Raw genomic sequence first — 13,747 nt, 5'->3', positions numbered from 1 at the left:
GCCTGGGTCCTGTCCCCCTCTCCTCACAGATTGCCCAGCCCTGAGGCTGAGCCCGATCACAGCTGCAGGGATGTGAAGTTTCCCTGGCCCTGGGCCCAGCCTCAGGCCTCACAGCTGCTGAGACCCCTGGGCTGGGTCAGGAGCCTGAGCTCTGTTGACTTCCCTCCCTGACCTGCATGTGCCCTCACCCCTCGCCCTCCAGCAAGACATCTGTCATGGGAAACTGACCACCTGTGTCTCCAAAGCCCCCCTTACCTGCACCTGCTGTGCCAGGACTGCCCTCCCTGACCTGGGCTCAGGTGCCCCCTGTGCTGTGCTCTACCTGGCCTTGGTCTCTTGTGCTTCCCTCTGTTCCCCTGACAGTGACTCAGTGCCACCCAGAGCCTGCAGCTGGGCAGAGCCCTCCTCCTCCCCCACAGAGCTGCTCCACCTCTCCAGTGAGCTTGTCCCCAGCTGAGCTAGCACCATGGCTCACACAGGTTCTAGAAGTTTCTCTCACTACTCTGTGTGTGCATTGAGTTTGCTACTGTAACAGGGTCCACTTTAGGCTTGGACTTGGCCCTTGCTGCTCAGCCACTGCAACTGGTTTTTAAAATGGACCTGTTTCTTTCTCTCCCTCTCTCCCTGCTTCTTCCTAATGTCAGGGGAAACAGGATTACCTTTCTTCCCCATCCTTGGCAGAGATATCTGTCCCTGAGTACACCCCCTCCATAGGAATGAAGCAATGCAGGCTTGGGGATAGCACCAGAAATCTCAGAAATGACTCTCTCTGCTGGGTTTCTGTTCTCGTGACTGGGTTCACTCCAGTTGAACTGGGCTGACTGGGCTGTGCACAGTAACCACACAAGAGACACAAATACCTTTTTTATTGGGGTCGATGTGATGGCTCCTCTGACCTTAAGAGTCCGCAGAAAGAGAGAGAGAGCACACGCTGACCCCTTTTATTGAGGAGAAGCTATTCAAGTGAGGCAAGGGGTCAGATTCAGGGGGCTGAGTCTATCTTCATGATGTCCACTGTCAGCAGGTTGACTGACACCAGGGTAGGCCACATCCAAGGGCACAGTAAGAGAAGGGGACACACACAAGGCACTTCCATGGAAGATTCTATCCTAAACAGGGCAAGGGGTTATATTACAAAGGAACATGTGAGCATAGCTCCACCCATGGGGCTATAAGGAGACAAGCTTGGGCAGGAAGACACAAGTCCCTCAAACCCTAGAAGAACGGGACAGTCTAGCAGCATGGGTGCCTGATGCCACATGGCTCAGCAGGGGAGTCAATTCAAGTCTCATGCTGGGTTGGTCTCCCACATGTCTCCAAATTAACAAAAGTGAATTACAGCCCTGGATGAACAGGTGGAATTGTAGCCTTTGACCCACCTCTTTAGCAGCCTCCTGTTAAAGAGGGGCAGAGTCACAGCCTGTGGGGCAGGAGTCCCCTGTGTTTCTTCTTTGCTAGCAAAGCAATAAACCTTCTTTTTCCTTTTTCTAAAAACGGTGTCCTTGTTATTGGATTGGAATTGGGGAGAGAGATGGAGCTTTCAGCAGCACCCAGTGTGCACACTGAGAACCTGGATTCCACACATGTGGTCATTCTTCGTGGGGACATCTTCTTCTCTGTGGGAACATCTGCTGTGCCACTGGAGAAGGAGTCAGGGTTATGTGGGACTTGAGGACTGGAAGGTCAGGTGCCAGTGACCAAAAGGAGGCAGATTAAAAGCAGCTGAACAGGGCTTTACTGAGATTCGCTCCCGGGGAGAGGGAGACCCTCCAGTCCAACAGAGCAGTTGGAATTGCACCAGGCTCATGGGAAACTATCCACCTGTGTCTCCAGTCGGATTGGGATTTTATTGGGCTTAGGGCTGGAAGGAGGGCTTGGGACAGAAAAGGAAGGTTTTTAGAGTCTCTTGTCCTCCTGGGGTTGGTCAGGGGATCTTGCTGAGATCTGTGTCCTTCCAGGATTGATCAGGAGACCCTGTTGATTGACAGGTGGTCAGGAGGCACCGTCACTGCTTGTCTGTTGGCACCTGATTGGTTGTTCTGTCACTTGTGTGGGTGCCTGGTGCTTTGTTTCCTTAGCCACCTCAAACCTACCTATTAAGGACCTGGAGACTTTCACTCCCTTTTGGTCTGTTGCAGGTTCTCCTCTGTTGGTTGGCCTTGGGTGGGCGGATCCTTTCTGGCTGTCTGTCTTTCTGTTTTGTACACCCATGGAGCTGGGGGTGGCCTGTCAGAGGAAAAGGCAGTGTGAGAGATTGGCACGTGCAAGTCTGTCTGTTTCAAAGTGGCTGTGTGCCAGGCATGGTTTCAGGGATCCCCGTCTTCCCTGTTCCTCTTTTTGGGTCTCTCTCTGGCCTTTAAGACAGGGCCATGCTGAGGGGATCTTACTGGCAGTCTCTGAGGAGAGGGATCACAGTGAAAGGGCCACCTAGAGGCAGAAGCCTGACTAAGAGAGAGACGCGGCTCTGCGTCGTGTTCCTGGACTATCAGCACCTTGCAGCTGGAGTTGGTCTGTCAGAGGTGAAGCTTATGAAGGACGGTCCCACAGGCCTCGGTGCAGGTGCAGGGGGGTGGGCACCCTCAGGAGCCAACTGCAGGTGTCAAAAGGCACAGCCTCTGGTGTGCGAGGACAGCAGACTCCAGAAGAAGGGTAGAAGAGACTCCTAGCCTTCAACCCAGAGCTGGCCCCAGCACTGCTCCTCCGCCTGGCCCCCGGCAGCTGCAGATCCCTCCCTGTGGGTCAAGGACCCCATCCCCGAGCCGGGCAGAAACCCAGGGGAGCTGCCTGCCTGCAGAGAAATGGGCAACGGGAACCGGCTCTGCCCTGCCTTCCAGCGCCTTTGGCCCTGGGGTGGAGGCTGCTGGCCACAGAGGACGTGGCAGTAGGTTCCCGCTTGTCAGTTTAGGACCTGGGGACAGGAATAGACTCCCCTTTTAAGATTTGACAGGAGACTCCATTTGGCCAGAGGATATCCATTACTGGGGCAGACCAATTCTAACATAACAGTATCCCACCAAACCAAATGCCTGAAGAGCCTGGCAGAGTAAACCACTGCACCCAGAAAAGATAAAGAAACTAAGGCCCACCTCTGTTTTGGTGACAGCCTCTGCAAAGGGACCTTCTAGGAAGCCTAAAGAAAAGGACGGAATGGCCTCCTCCACTGCATATCAATGCGCCTAGTGTAAGCCAAAGACCCAAGAGCAGCCTCTGGGTACCATTGACAGTGGGGAGCTCACTTAGAGCTGACGGCATGTGACAGTGAAAACAGAGGCAGGTCAGGCTCAAAAATGTCCTGTACCTCAACCTCTGGAACACCAGCTGGGAGGGAAGAAGATCAAGGCACATTTTTGTATATACAGATTTTCTGATTCCTGTCCTGGGTGAAATTTGTTGTGTAGATTAAATGCACAGATAGCATTCATATGAATTTATGAAAGGGTCTGAAACTAGAAAAGAGATATAGGAAAGTTATAGGTATGGAAATATATTGGAGAACAGAAAATTAGAAGGTAAGAGAAATGTTTCTGGATGAGAAAGTATTTTGTCTGGTAAAGTAATATTCTTGGGGTGCAGCCCCCGACCAGTGCGGGCAGCTAAACTTTAGATCGCTCGAGTGAATTTCCTGGGACACCAAATAAAACACGGACACACATTTTACCTTTGAATCAAGCTTCACGGCGGCTCGTCTGCTCTGGCCTCAAGCTCCCCAAATGGGAGAGCGAGGAAAGTCACAAGAGGCTGGCGCGAGAGAGTTAGCATGCTCAGAAGTGAGCTTTTATTGGGGGGACCCCCATTCTTTAGAAAATTCCATCCAAAAAAGGTCAAGAGGGGTAGGGTTACAAGGACAGGTCAGGTAATTCGACCCCTGGGGCTGCAGGAGGCCACGGCTATGCATGAAGACACATTCTGCTACTTCAAGGATTGGGGCAGCATCTTAGGCCACTACGAAAGTGACCAGGTCACTACGAAAGTGACCAACAGAGCCTCTTCCAATCATGGGAAGGAAAATGCTAGTCATTCAGTGTGACGGTCCCCCACATGGTGGTAAAGTCCAAGGTAGAAGAGGATAAAACTACAGATGTAAACAGTCGTGGAACATCTGAGAAAGTGGCAGACATTTGTGGAAGGTAAATCTTAAAAAGGTTGTATGTAATTAACTGGCTATAATTAGTACAGTCAAAATTATTAAAATTAACATTAGTGATAAAAGGAAAGTCTGAAATATTCATCTGCTCTTATCTATCAAGATAATTTTAAGTCTGAAATATTCATCTGCTCTTATCTATCAAGATAATTTTCTTGTAACTGTTAGGTTTTATCACTTGGGGAAATTAAGTTTTAAAGGAATTAGAGTTTGTACACATTTTAAAGTGTTTTAAATGATTACTTTGTGACTGGTTAAATGAACAACAGTTATTTTATGTTATAATGATGTAGCTGACACCCTAAATATATGTAAGTCGATATATGTATATATCTGAGAAGTATATCTGTTCAAGCTTTGTCAAGTGTTATGTAAATTTGTAAAATGAAAGTTTATCTAGTTTTGCTGGAAGGTAATCAGTAAGTGCTCTCCTTTATACATTGTATCTGACATAGAAAGATCACTCTCCTTACATTGGTTTGTTTTGAATAAGGCTATTTCTGATCATTACAGTGTTTCCTAAATGTAAAAGAGATTTAAGGCTAATTTTTGCTAGTACTGCTAATCCATGCAGACCTGTGACTATTTACTGCACACTATAGATTCTAAATTTTACTTTAAAAGTTAAACATTTTTAATGGAAATCTTAGGAGAGCACTTCACAAAGTTGGTGTTCTCCAAACTAACATTGTCTGTAGCAAGAGTCTCCTTCAGATTTATACAGAAATAACACATTTGGTTAAATTTATTTATGTTATTTAATGTTTTATAACTGGATAAAGGTCATCTGTGGTCAATAATTTATATATTAAAATTTGTGTTACTCTTTAAATTGGGATGGAAGTGAAAATGTATTTTTGGAGGGTACTGGGAGACCTGATTTGTTTATAGGTCGACTTTATAAAATACGGAAGCATTGTGCCACTTTTTCCACAAAAAGAAAGCTAAGTCTCTCTTGCCTTTGTTGACTCATGTTTCAGATGTAATGTTGTGTTATGTTAATTGATATTCAAAGACTTGGGAAGTAATATGTGAGAGATTCATAGAATGATATTTTAAAAGGGGGCAAGATGAGAGTTAGAAATAAAACACTTACTCAGATTTGAAAGCGGCCAGGCTCGGCTGAATAAAGGTTCTTCTTCCCCTCCTACTCACGTTATGATGGCTCTGAAGTGGGCTTGAATTAAGCTTATTTAAAATTTTGTACAGAAGATAGTTTTTTTTTTTTTTTTTTGTAAAGATTAGTATAGTCTCAAAAACAAACAAACAAACAAAACCCAGGGTATATAATACATTACTAGGTAAAGATTTAAGATGATAAAAGTCACGTTTCTTGGTTTATTGCTATTACACAAGCTAAATATGTTTTTGCTGTTAATTTCATTTTGTATTTTCCTCGTAAACATTATAACTGTCGCCTCTTAGTGTTTTGCAGAGGTACTGCTTCTAATCAAACAAGCTGTGTGAACTTGAGATTCCAAGCCATCACCTACAGGACAGAAAGCATCCAGTGCTGACTCCAGTACTCACACTGGTCCCAGTTAAATGGGCAGGAACTGTAAATTATAAACTTGAGAGTTAAGACCCATTACCTCCACTTCAAGCCTGGGGATACTGGCCTGTTGGATGCCTAACACCTAAAACTTGGAGATGAAAGTAGAGGAAGAAGGTGGCCAAGAAAAGCAGCCAGCCTTTTGACCCTTTCCCTCTAAGGACAGCCAGGACCCAGAGAATGACAGGACCCCTCTCTGGGTCCTGTAGCCCTGGTGAGTCACCTGATCTGCTCATCAGAGGGACGGAAAGAACCTCAGAGAACAGGAAGCCAACCAGTGCATGTTCTGCAAAGAGGAGGGTCATTGAGAGGGAAATGGCCCTGGCCTTGGGGGCACTGATGTGGCTCTCAGGAAGTGAGTGAGTTCCCCAGAGGGTGGGTTGTGGCTGTATCCCCAGGGGCTCTCTGCAGGAGCTTCTGCCACGGTGACCCTCCTCCATGTGGCCCTCACCGGAGCCCAGCAGATGCCCACCTTTTTTGGCCCTTGCCCTCTAAGGACAGCCCATGCTCTGGGCCTCCAGACTGTGAACCAAACTCCTTCCTTTTTAAGTGTCCTGCTTCAGATATTTTGTCACCACAGAAAACAGACTCAGTTAGTGCAGGATTCTCCACCCAAGATCAGAGAGTGCGGCCCCACCCTGCGGCCCGGGGGACAGCCCTCCAGCTGTTGGTCCTCCATGGTGCCAGAGGGCCTCCCCAGCCCAGGCCCTCCCTGGGCCTCTTGTCCAGTTCCTGAGCGCTCATCTCTTCCTGGTGGCTCCTCCCCACGATCCCACAGCACTGTCAGGATGAGGCAGGGCGTGGAGGGCTGACGGGCCCCCACCTGCTGACTTGTGGTCCTGAGTGGTGTGAGCAGTGGGCAGCCAACGGCTGTCTATGCCTCGGAGGACAGGACCGGGGCAGTGGCAGCACTCTGCGCTCAGGAGGACTCCTGCATGAGGCTCCCTCCTGCTCCCCCTCATCCTGTCTGCCTCTGGAGACCAGCTGGTGCTCATGATGTACAGCAGAGGGACCAGGCAAGTGCGCAGGCAGCCTAGATGGCTCACTGGCTGCTGGGTCCTCTGGCCCTGAAAGCTCATCACCCAGCAAGAATCAGGCCCCTGGACCCACACCTGCTTCCTGTACTTGGCCTCAGGGCCCTTGCACCACGACCCCCAGAACCTTGAGGCCCTGAGGTGTCTGTATCTTATTCTTCTCTACTATGGAGCCTGAGGCCCAGGTGAGCACCATGGCCTCAGCTCTGTCGCCCTCACAGGCACTGTGGCCACTGTCCACCTGGTCACTCAATGGTCCCACCACTTTGTTCCTGTGGAGGGCATGTGCTCAACTACAGATCACCTCTGCCTGCTGACAACTCTGCCTGTGGATGACTGGGACCAAGTTTGTGTTCCACAGAGTCGGAGAATGAACGCCGTGGACAGCCAAGGGAAGCAATTTTATTTAAGAGGGTAATGGAGGACGGCCTCTCCCAAGAGGAGGGTGCCTGAGGGAGGGGCGCCCTGCTCTTCTTAGCCCTCAGACTTCGCTCTTTCATTACTAATTGTCTTTTTTTCTTCCCTGAATATGGGCCTAGGACTGTGAGCACGAAAGTCTTTTGAAAAATAACCTCAGCTACTCTTTGATCTTTCTTTGAAAAACAATCGTGTCCTCTCGCCCCTCATTACTTTTACCCATGTCGGCTGCCTGATTTGAAAACGGTTGTTAGCCAATTTTCTCTTACCAGACCCTGGTCATTCTTACCCACACTGACCACCGGACCTGTTCCCCAGCACTGGCATGGGGAAGAAAGGTGACCCTGTTTCCCTGAGATGAGGGAGGGGGAGAGACTGGGGAGGAGCAGGACAGGAAGAGGAAGAAGCGTGTCCTTTGAATACAACAGCAAAGGCTGTTCTCAGGGGGCAGTGGTCACCCTGCCATGGTGTCTCTGTGTGCTGCTGGCTGCTCAGGACCTCATCAGAAAAGCTTGGGTGTGTCTCCCAGGGATGTGGGAGGACCCCTAGGTCAGCCCGGACACTGAGCCACCTCCACCCTAGGCACAGGTGCTATTTCACCCCACGCATAGGTGCCACCTTCTGGCACCCTCTTCACCCAGGAGAACTGCCGCAGGTGGGGACAGGAGCAGGGCCCTAACCTTCCATCTGGAACTCAAACATGGGCCCCACAGTTCGCCCTGTTCCTGCCCGAGCAGCCCCTGGCCCTCTGCTCCACGCATCCTGGGCTTCTTGTCCAGGAGCATGGCCCCCCTGCTGCGGGTGCCACTTCAAAATTCACGTTGAAGTAAAGAGGTGGGGACTCTGGGAGTGCTTGGTGGCTCTGTCCCATGGGCAGAGTGGTGCCTGTGCTGGCTGAGGCCCTTCTTCCCTCCCCCATCCCGCCACACGAGGGCACGGCGAGGAGGCACCCTCTGAACAGCCTTCTCCAGACACTCCGCCCTGCTGCCACCTTGAGCTTGGCCTTTCCTGCCCCCACCGCTGAGCAACACTCTGCTGGTGCCTCTGAAGGACGGAGTCTATTACAGCAGCACCTAGGCTGAGACACCCCGATCCGGGCACTTCATCCTCAGCCCAAGTGGGAGGCTTGGACCTCGGAATCCTCAGGGCCACTTTCAAAGCAGCTCAGAGCCCTGGTGGTTAAGTCAGTCTGTGCTGGGGCCTGTGCAGGTGGACAGGACCTGTAGCACGCCGGCACGGGCAGGCAGACACCCGGGGATGGAAGGGAGGAGGGCCTGCGGGGCGCTGGCTGCCAGGACAGGACGGCAAGATCTCACCCGAGAAGGAGACGCATGCCGCCCGCCCCCCTCCCCGGGAGCCTGCATGCTGACTCCCCCGAACAAGCAGAGCCTGCAGAGCCGCTGGGCTCTGAGGGCACGGGCTGGGGCTGGGAGGCCTGGCAGGCCAAGGCACAGGGAAGGGACCGCGTGTGTAAAGTCTTCCCCCAAATCATGTTGGTTCCAGAACCAGGTGGTACTGCTGGCAGAGCGGCAGGAGGGTTGGAGACAGGAAAGGGTGTGTAGGAGGCCCCGCCTCAGGCACCCACCCAGGGGTCCACCAGGCCCAGTCAGTGATCCAGAGGGAAGGCATTTCAGTGCAATGCTGCAGCGGATGGCCACCTGCTTTATTCAATCAATCAATCAATTAATTAATTATTATTATTGGTATTGGAGACTGAACCCAGGGATGCTTAACCACTGAGTCACATCCCCAGTCCTTGGCTGGTCTTGAACTTGTGATCCTCCTGCCTCAGCCTCCTGAGCTATTGGGATTACCTGTTTTTATAAATAAAGATTTATTGGAACAAGAGCTAGGGTTTGGTGAGTGGGGTGAAGCACATTTGTTCAAATAGGGGATTGAACCCTGTCTTTCTTGGAATTTTTGTGTTTTGTTCATCATGCGTTTTTTTTTTTTCACTACCTATGAATACTTCTCTTGAAAGTTCTTGGCAGAAAATCAAGTGAAGTCATTTTAGTATTTCACTCCACCCTCCTGCCTCCTGCTGTAGGGTGGGGTGCTCCACCTCTCAGTCAAGTCCTGGCTCTGCTCTCCCTGGGTGAAGTCCTTTAAGGGCCCCTTTTCTCTGGGGCTGCCCTGGGCTGGGTGATGAGGCTGTCCTCCCGGGGCCCTGGGATGGACGTGAACTGGATCCCCGGCCTTCTGTTCTGGGTTCCCCACCTCCAGCACCACCTCCCTCTGCCCTGCCTTCCCCTACCATGGTAACTCAGGATGCTTCCTGGGGCCCCAGGCAGGGTGTGTGTTAGGAGCCAGGGCAGAAGCCCCAAGGGCACTCCCAGAGAGTTCCCTGAACACTGGGTTAGAGCAGACAGGGGCCATTCTGCCATCCTGTGGACACAGCAGAAACTGTGTCCAAACCACCAGGGGTGGAGACACGTGTTGTAGCCCAGTGGAGGCTGTTCCACTGTCGCCCTCTCCTGGCACTCTGGGTGACTGCGCTCCTTGTAGATCAGCACAGCTTGGCTTGTGCCTCCGTCCTGGACAGAACAAAGAACCCAGCCACAGCCAACGGTGGATTAGCCCCTCCCGGCAGCAACGGATCCTGAGCAGACCCCTTCCTGGGAACACCCCGTCTCTAGGGCAACCCCAACTCCACACGGATTCTTGCTGATGCTCTCACTTGGGTGCCTCGAGGTGCTGGGGTCTGCCTCTCCATCCACCGGGGGCCAGGTCTTGGGGATGGACATCAGAGAGGGTCAGCAAGACAGAAGGTCAGCGGGGTCTAGGCCAACAGGCGCAAGGACAGCTGCCTGACCTGGAGCACAGTGCTCCTGTGGTCTCAAGGGCCACACCAGGCTGGGCAGCTTCTCTCCAGTCTGTCACCAAGCCTGTTCTGGGCTGCCTGGTCCATTCTTGCCCTCCTCTAGGGCTTGTGGGAGTGGTCAGGGGTGGAGACACGTGTTCTAGCCCAGCGGAGGCTGTTCCAGCAGGGGCATTTGGAAATCGGGGGGCACATTTCTGAGTGTCATATAAATAAGGCCCTGGGATGGCAGGAGACTGTGAGGGCAGGGTTCCCCAGACGACTGCCTGTACCTGTAGACTAGCTCAGGATGGTGACACCCCCATTTGTTAAGTGTGAGCCTGGTGGCCGTTCTGTTCTGTGTCCTATCACAAAGTCGCTTCTGCCGTCTGTTGTTCTCCTGGTTTGAATGTGCCCACGTCTTCTAGTGACACCTGGCAGGTGAGGCGTGGGGAGCGTGCCTGTCCAGTTTGGACCTTGGCTGAGCTACTCCTTTCAATACACGATGCCCGTAGTGGCCTGTGAGCTGCCCACTCGGCCGCCTGCTCCTGCCTCCATGAGCCGCCCTTCGCTGTGATTCAGGTGATCCCATGCAGGGGTTCAGGTAGCAGGGTGTCTCTGGGCATCTGTGTGGCCAGAGATGACCCTCCAGAGTGGCCTCATAGCTTCCCTTTGCTGTGTGACTGAGCCCTGGCAGGGGCCTGCCTCCTCCAGAGACTGGACTTCTCCCCTGGTCCTGCATCTTTAGGTTGAAGAGACAGTGTCAAGTACTGTAAAGGGCAAGAGACTCTCTGGGCGGCAGGTCCCTATCAACAGAATGGGGACAGTCACAGTAGCTGTCATGACCACACAGTGCTGTGAAGCAAGGTGCTGGCTGAAAAGACTCCTCACAGGTGGGCACCTGGAGGCCAGAGCCCTCCCGCCCTCCCGCCTCCTGCTTGGGGTGGGGTGCTCCACCTCTCTGAGCTCCTGACTGCCTTTCCTCCTTAGGTTTTACTGTGCTGTAAAAACCCAAGTGTGCTTCGTGCTAAGTGGAAAAGCCAGACACAGGGAGCACGTGTTGCATGATTTTATTTCCCTACGATGCGCAGCACGGGAAGATCCACAGAAACGGAAGGGGGTCAGGGTCTGGGCTGGGGAGAGACCAGGAGTGGGTGCTAGTGAGTGGGGTTTCCTGGTGGGCAAGGACAGCACCCTGAGACGGGGTGGTGGTGAAGGCCGCACTGTTCTGCGAACCTCCAGACCCGAGGTCCAGCTGTCCACTTCCACAGAGTGACTTCTGTGTGTGTGAAGATATCTCATATACACACGTGCATTCACACCTCTGCCGATTTGCCCACACAGGCGACGTCTGGCTTCCTAGTTGGAAAACTGCGAGTTCATTTCCAAGGGTGTATGGAACACCAGCATGTGGCCGGCTCACCTGGCCCTCAATGCCATCTGTCCTGCCACGTGGCATCTGAGGTGGCCTATCGGAGCCCTTGAGCTTGGGAGACCACACTCAGTGTACCCAAATCATCTGCTGCTTCTCTCTGGGCAGCTGTCCTTGAGCCTGTTGGCCTAGACCCCGCTGACCTTCTGTCTTGCTGACCCTCTCTGATGTCCATCCCCAAGGCCTGGCCCTGGTTCTCTGTCCTGGAGGGCAGGCCCCTTGCCCCTGGAGTGCCCAGCTCTGGAGGGTGCCCTTGGACACCTACATGGGTGCAGTCATTGCTGTGCTCCTCCCATACACCCCAGTCCTCGCTAACCAGGGGAATCACCTATGTGGGAGCAGAGAAGATCCTGTCTCCTCTGACACCTGCCCTCAAACAGGGCACCCAGGTGTTTACAGACGAGAAAATCAGGAGAAACCAGGACACAGAGCCAAGGAGTGGCCAGGCTGCGAGGCCTTGGGGGAGGACTGCCTTGGTGTCTTTAGAGCAGGGCCGCACCGAGCACAGCATCACCGCTTGCACGGAGACAGGGGGACAGCCAAGAGGGGAAATGGCAGGGGAATCCTCCAGTTCTTCAGAACATCCTGGGGGCCCCACCTGCACATAAACTGTGACGTGCCAAATAAAAATAGACAGAGGAAGACCTGTAGACAGTGGTGGCCAGGACAGAGAGGAGGGAGGGAAGGACAAGTTCTGGGAACTGAAATAGAGCAAACTGCTACACACACGCCTGAGTATGTCAAAATGAACCCCACTATTATGTATAACTGCAATGAGCTAAAAACAAAACAAAACAAAAAATACCTTCAGGAGGCTCCTTGCTTCAAACAGCCTGCAGCCTCACTGGGAATCAGGTGCGCCACACACCTGCAGTCCTGAGAGCCCCTGCCTGCAGGCGTCACCTGGATGCCAGGGTAAGGGGGCTCAGAGATGGAGCGCTCACCGCAGGGTCTGCAGCGCCCCCTGCAGGCCACTCTTCTCCACACCTTTGTCTCACGTCCTGGCTTTCCTTCCTTGGTTTCCAGAAGGACTTCTCAGCTTGAAAGGCAGATTGTGAGGACAGAAGGATGTTTGCTGATTTTCCAGATTGATTAAAGCATGGTTTATTGTAGAAACAACCACAGTAGTGCCCCTCAGAAGAGAAATGGCTGCATGGATTCTGGAACATTCCAACGATGGTGTGCCACACAGTTGTTAAAGCCAGAATGGGGAGCTCCAGGCCTTACGGTGTGGTGCACTGCTGTGTTGGGGCAGGCAGTGGGTGGGGGCATGCAGGGAGGGCACCGTGTCCTCAGAGTCTGGCAGTAGGGAGGGGCACACTGTGTTCTGCTGTCAGCCTGGTCATCTTGTAGGCCGGTACAGAGCACATGGGCTGAGGCAGTGCCTGGCCAGGTGGGTCTTGCTGTCCTGTCCCCACACACACCTTCCTCCAGCCCCAGAGGAGGGCCCAGCCCAACATGCCTGCGCCCCAAGGACCCTCAAAAAGCTGGCACGTCACCCGATGCCTAAGGAAAGGCTGGGAGAACTCTCCACTCCCCAGGGTACTTCCTGGGACAAAACGGGCTCTCCTTTTGTGCTCCCAATCCTAAAAATCTTCTTCCCAGGAAAGAAAGTATGATGAGTGGACAGAAGTCCTGGCCGCCAGCTTGACGGTGGCGGTCTGAACTCTGCCTCCACCACTGACCAGCTCTGAGGCCTTGCGTAAGCTGTCTAACGTCTCTGAGCCTTGGATTCCTCATCTGCAAAATGTGACTGGTAGTAGCTATGTGGCTCTGATGGCAGTGAAATGAGATGACATGTGGGTGGACACTGGACCTCGGACGACCTGTGTCAAGTTCGGGGCTGGAGGCATCCCCACCATCCCCTAATTCCTTCCCAGCAGATCCGACTCCGTCTTAACACCTAACAAGGAATCTGCTTCCTTAGGAACAAGGGCACGTATGGAGGACCACCCTGCTGCTCTACCCGACCTGGGCTCACTGCCCCAGCAGGTCTGAGCTCCAGTGAGTGGAAGAGAAAAGAGGGAGAAGTAGAAATCTGAAAGTAACAATGTTTATTTGGTGTATGGCACATTTCCATAACTGGCATCTAATTTCAGAAACCAAGTTCAAGAAGTTCAAGTCTGCAAAAAAACACAAGCACAACTCTAAGGAGAGCTGCCTGTGGAGACAGGCGGGCAGCCCTGGGTGCGTCAGAACACTCCCATCCCAGGTCTGTCCTGACTCAGCATCCCCACAGAGTGTAACAGCTAAGGGAACAAGTGCCCCGAGGAGCCAATGTTATTTCTGAACATATAACATATATGTCCCTGTGTGTGTCACTCTTCTAATGGTGCACATCTCCTGGTGGGCAGCCGCTCTATATCCTAAG

At 52.5% G+C, this 13,747-nt stretch overlaps 1 long non-coding RNA gene across 1 annotated transcript; it reads left to right on the top strand.

Moving 5' to 3' along the window:
• Positions 1-3,748: 3,748 nt before the first annotated feature.
• LOC124089155 (uncharacterized) lies at positions 3,749-8,995 on the top strand. Its single transcript, XR_006850632.2, has 2 exons — positions 3,749-4,127; positions 5,570-8,995. It is a non-coding gene; the product is annotated as an uncharacterized LOC124089155 (long non-coding RNA).
• The last annotated feature ends 4,752 nt before the right edge of the window (positions 8,996-13,747 follow it).

The sequence above is a fragment of the Marmota monax genome, unplaced genomic scaffold (genome assembly GCF_021218885.2).
Source record: "Marmota monax isolate L192 unplaced genomic scaffold, Marmota_monax_Labrador192_F-V1.1 WCK01_AAM20220418_F8-fsc00125, whole genome shotgun sequence".
In the NCBI taxonomy this organism is placed as follows: domain Eukaryota; kingdom Metazoa; phylum Chordata; class Mammalia; order Rodentia; family Sciuridae; genus Marmota; species Marmota monax.
The sequence above is the reverse complement of the archived record's forward strand: the minus strand, read 5'-3'. Positions and strand labels throughout refer to the sequence as shown.